This window comes from Ixodes scapularis, unplaced genomic scaffold (genome assembly GCF_016920785.2).
Source record: "Ixodes scapularis isolate PalLabHiFi unplaced genomic scaffold, ASM1692078v2 PGA_scaffold9__187_contigs__length_104089568, whole genome shotgun sequence".
NCBI classification, from domain to species: Eukaryota; Metazoa; Arthropoda; class Arachnida; order Ixodida; family Ixodidae; genus Ixodes; species Ixodes scapularis.
Genome location: NW_024609884.1, coordinates 22209806 through 22215683, shown reverse-complemented (window position 1 = coordinate 22215683; position 5878 = coordinate 22209806).

Sequence of the window (5878 nt, the reverse complement as noted above, 5' to 3'; positions counted from 1 at the left end):
TTCCATTGTCTAGTGTCTGGTATAAACGAATTCACACTTAGTTTTAACCAGAGAGAAAATTTGGGGACAGGAAAATTCGTAAGGCATGACGAGGTGGACAGTTGCATTAACACGCACTGACGGAGGGGGCACGTTTGAAAGTGAATAACTAAAACGATAAAATTAGGAGAAATCTAATACGTTTTAGAAACAAACTATGGGTACAGCTTGCTTGTAATATATAGCAATATTATTTATTTATATTATATTTATTTTTCTAAAAATTGCCAAACATGCCAGCTCGAACGACAAATGGCAAAATTTGGAGGCCCTTATGTCATGAAATAATTTAATCATAATTATATACTTTTCAGATAGTATTCTACTTATATATGGACATTATTTAAAATGTATATTAGGTATCTGAGTGATACAATAATCGTGATATATTTAGGCAAACATGGGAAAAAAAATCAAACAACAAAAACTTCCGATGTGAATAAAAAAACACCTTCGATTTTTCTTAAATTTAGGTAACCTGTTATACGCTATTTCGGCATTCATTTCTACTAAAAACATGTTGCATTAATTGATTGAGAAAGAAGATATAACTCCCCAAAGTAGGGTTCTTTTTCAAAGCCTTCACTTAGCAGTGCCCTATTCCAGAAGTGACTCTGAGTTCCAGTTTTATGAAACTAACACACATTTTTTATAATCGGTCACACTGTAAAAGTGAGGAGACACTATATACAGCATTTTATGTACAGCGTACAAAGAGGTATCATATTAGAGACTAGTGATTCGAGAAGAGAGATGCAGTGTGAAGCTTTACTTTCCGGTATATTTTATATTTAGAATAAAAAAATAACTTTACTTCCACTCACAAAACTAAAAATAGAATACTAAAATTGTTTAGGTTGGCTATGTATTTCAGGGGACAAACCATTTCAGGTGAAGGGTGCCACCGCGCCGCTTCGATACTCTCGGTGTACGAATGGATCGTAGCTTCAATACTCTCGGTGTACGAATGGATCGTAGCAAGCCGAGATATTTTATCCTGCGCGAGAATAACGTTTGGTTATTCTCGTATGGTGATCATATAAAGATTATAAGCAATTACCAAGTAAAACAGTAGGTTAAATGCCCCGCGAAGAAAACTGTGATAAATAAGATGTGCCTACATTAAAAATGAGCAGTCCTAGGGGAATCAAATTCAACACTTTACGCTAAGGCTTTCCTCGTTGTACCCATTTAATAAACTTTCCTCTAACCAGATCCAACTTTCCGTGCTACATATGTGTCACGGGTTCCTTCTGTTAATTACTTCCTCGGCCGCTACGCGGGCAAAGACTGAATGCCAGGAAAGGCACGCAACGTCAACCACTCTTTTTTTTTTTTTTTCACAATACCGAACAATCTTATTTTCGTACAGATACACAAGATGTACGCCTTTCAGTTTTTCGAATAGAACGCTCACCATTGTCCTGGCCATCTGAATTGAGTTTATTGAACGTTCTCTCAGGTTGTTCAGCGTGCCCTGGCGCCTCACGAGGCCGCCAACTCCATCGCATGCATTTTCCCATTTCCAGCTGCAGAAAATAACCACTAGGCTTGTGGGCAATCGTTCTGAGCAAACTGGTGAAGCTGGTAGCGACTCTTTGAAATGACTGGCAGCCGCGTCACTTTCATACGTCACGTGCGAGTACACCGCAATGTTGTCTTCAACCCACTTTTTTCACTTTTTCTAGAGCCAAGGACGTGTGAGCGTCATCGTCACACAGGTCCTTATTGAAGATAGAAAAGCTGTTTTGTAGATTTTCTTGTCGCCATACGCATGTAAATATCGTAACTTTTTTTTTCAGTTGTATGTTTGAACTTTGTTAGGAAGCACGATGGTCCAGTTTTCAGCAAAGTCAAAGTGAAAAACAATGCTCCCGCTTTGCATGCACCGCTTCACATCGTAAATCACTTTACCTTGCGTTTGTTGGGTATGGTTGTGAAGTATCCAACTTCCAACAGTTACTTGAACGACTTTTAGGAAAGTCTCAAGATTCTTTTTCTTTCTTTTTTTTTTTTTTTTCACAAGGTCGCCGATCTCCCATGTTGTAAGCACAATCTCTTCATCCTCTGGGATATGAAGCTCCTCGAGTGTAAGAGACTGGCCTTTTAGGCAGTGATCACAGTTTCCTTAATTAAAGACACAGACCTGTCAGTGGGTCGCATAGAAATGCTGAGTTATTTTTCACCAGTTTCACAGGCACGACTACTTAGTAAACAGGCATCGGTGGCCATATTTTGCTGGTTGAAGCGAATCCCCTTATCCTTGACAGCGAGCGGGGAAATACGAAATAAGATTGTATGGGCCATTTTGCCATAACTAGCGAGGAGTGTCGTCTGCTACTTCCGTCAAATACTACGCCCTAATCGTGATCTTCGCGAGGAAAAGATCGTAGCTAGCCACAGAACACTATCACGCAAAAAAGAGAATGCTTGAATATGTTTGTATTCTAGATTTAAGTCAAGGATATAAATATAAGAGAGAGAGAGAGAGAGAGAGAGAGATGTAGATAGAGGGGAAGAGAGAGGAGAATATTGTCGTAGAACAATAAAGTAATCAAAGTTCCCGGTGGCCGATAGCTGCAGGATCTTGGATCACTAGTCCGTTATATGATAGCTCTCTGTACACAGTACTTTCTCCTCATTTTTACTGTGTGAACGATTGCTATTGTTATCCATGGCCTCATCTGAACAGAAATATATAAAATATGTGTTAGTTTCATGACACTGGAACTGAGTCACTTCTGGTATAGGGCGCTGCTAAGTGTAGGCTTTGAAAAAGGACCCTACTTTGGGGAGTTATGTCTCCTTCGTCAATCAAATAATGCAACATGTTTTTAATATAAATGAATGCCTAAATAAAGTTTGACAGGGTACCCTAACTTAAAAAAAAATCGAAGGTGGTGTTTTTTGTTGTTGTTTTTTTTGCATCAGAATTTGTCGTTGTTTGATTTTTCCCCCATGTTTGCCTAAATATATCACGACTATCGTATCACTTAGATACCTAATATATGTTTAAATAATAATCATATATAAGTAGAATACTATCCGAAAAGTATATGATTGCGATTAAATTATTACATGAAATACAGGCCTCCAAATTTTGCCATTTGTCGTTTGACCAGGCATTTTTGGCAATTTTTAGAAAAATAATTATAATTTAAATATATATTGTTACTATATATTACAAGCAAGCTGTACCCATAGTTTGTTTCTAAAAAGTATTAGATTTCTCCTAATTTTATCGTTTTAGTTATTCAATTTCAAACGTGCCCCCTCCGTCAGTGCGCGTTAATGTAACTGTCCACCTCTTCATGCCTTACGAATTTTCCTGTCCCCAAATTTTTTTTCTGGTCAAAACTAAGTGTAGATTAGTCACGAATAATGCTCGAATCCAAAAGCGCCGCATCATTTCTATAGCTTCGACGCTGCAAAGAGCCTACATCTCGTGACTTTCTTTGGGATGTAAAATTGTTGAGTCACTCGGTGCTCTGCGATTCGAACCACTGTCCACCCGTCGCCTCATCGATCGGTGATCCGAGACGCGGGCACCGATACGTGCATCGAAGCAAGATACCGTACAATATCTAGGTGGCTGATGATTGGATCTGGCGGTCCGTAGCTTTTGCCTTTAGTCCATCGTAGGGTGAGACGAAGTATATAGCTCGAGAAGCATTCGGGTAGCGGCCCGTGTCCAATCGCTGCAACGACGACAATAGCCGAACCATACCAATGTTTGAAACTCAGCGCGTGTCCTGTGCTTTGCCAACCCCAGCGCGCGGCTATGATAAACATTGGCGGCATATAATCGGCTCCAGATCACGTGGCCGCTTGTTCTGGCTGCGAGTTGAGGGGTGAACGCAGCACGTTTTTCTTTAATTTTTTTCTTGGACTTCTATTGCGTGGGGTGAAAAACGAACGCGTGTTTCATAGGTCATTAACGTCAGGGATCCGTTTTAAGCGGTATTTGCGCAAAGTACAAAAATTGTTTCATCGCCCCTTTAAGTTTCTAATTTGAATCATATGTCTATTTTCACTAATTAAAAAGTTAATTAACGAATTTTAGTTAATCAGCCGACTTATCGGAAAGATTAGCTACCCACATAATGTCCCCTTGGCCGTATAAATAACCTGCACAAACCGTAGTAATGCATATTTTACGGATTTTTTTTTTTTAATAAATCTGTTCGAATTTTTAAAAAATCACCAGGTATGTTCATGTGTGTGTATGCATATGTGAGTATACTAAGCGCATACAGGGTGTTTCGCCGATCATCAACTTATTTTTTTCCTGTAAAAGCTGCGCAACACCCATTTTGAAGATTGGTACTGTATTATTCACCGCCAAGGAGGCCTACTTAGTGAGCTAAATAGAGTTCAGGAAAGTGCGGTTTATAGTTGGCTTTGCATAAATAAGTTCTCATAAATAAAAAAAGACATGTATTTCTGATTACAAACTTGCTGGGCATCATCAAAAACCACTAAATCAGTCGACTTTAAAAAAGCTTCGGGACGCGTGCTTCGATTTCCTGGGTCCCGAAAGTGCTTTCAATTTCGTCGCGCCCGTATTTTTTCCGCTTCTTATTGTCAGCATTTTCACTTTGTCAGCTGCACCTGTAGCGCAAGCGGTAACCTTTGCGCACCATTAAGGCTGGTTCACGCATCTGCGTCGGTCGCGTTTGTTTTGCGGTGTTTCGGTTGTTACGGTCGTTTCGGTTGCATGCAAATGCAACCGTTCAAAATGTGCGAACGGTTGGAAGAGTGAAATTTCCCACTTCTCACGCTCACGTAGTCTTCCTAAACTTTACTGAATTGGTGGTTTTCGATGGATCTCAGCGAGTTACTAATTAGAATCGTGCGCGTATCCTTACTAATCAAACATTTAATTATGCAAAACTAATTAAGGACTTCATTGTCTGAAACGCTGACCTTTCGACAGTGACTATAATACAAGACCAATATCTCTATGGTTCGTAGTTTTCGCAATAAACGTCCCGCCCCTATGTTCGGTGAATAATCCGGTACAACTACATGTAGCTATATTATGTTATATTAATTACAAGTTCTTGCTCATCCTTGTCTTATTATCTTTCCCTCTTGCTTGAGCTAAGCATTCTCCCGCAGTTCTGTTTTGGCTAATCATTAGCCCGCAGTATGTTCTATTGTTATAAATATCTGTACTATATAACTACGCCTGTAGTTGAATTGCTGCACGCTTCTTCCTGATATCGATTTTCGGATAGCACCAAAATTTTGCGCTCATCGGTACGCAACATTCCCAGAGAAGACGGGATTATACGAAATCGTTACATTCTGCCATTTCTTTGGGACAGATTCTACATCCATATCAAACAAGCTAAATAGAAATCCAGTACAGTAATTATACTATACGTTTCAGCATAACCGTAGGCAAACGGCAAACACTACGGCCCACTAGGGCCAATCAGAGCAACGGAACGAGGCACGTGACAGCTCTCTACAGAAGGAGTGCACTCCGAGTATAGGCTAGTCACGTGCCTCGCTCCGGTGCTCTGATTGGCTCGCTGAAGGCGTAGCTATCGCCATTTGCCAAGTTCTACTGAAACGAACTATAGCAGTTGCACCTCAGGGAAATTCCCAGAATCTGGGACATTGTCGGTCAAACTTTTCGGCAGAACTGTTGAATTGCAGGCGCCGCACTTGCAGTTTCATTGAAAGACGCTGTCATTATCCTAATTCCCTACGTTGGAAACCGAAGCAGCAGCAATTCCGTGACCTAGAGTGCACGGCGCCATATTTCTTCCAGGTGTCTCGCATTCTTTCACCCGTTCCACCGCAGCCCGTTCCCTTCCTCCATCGTTTT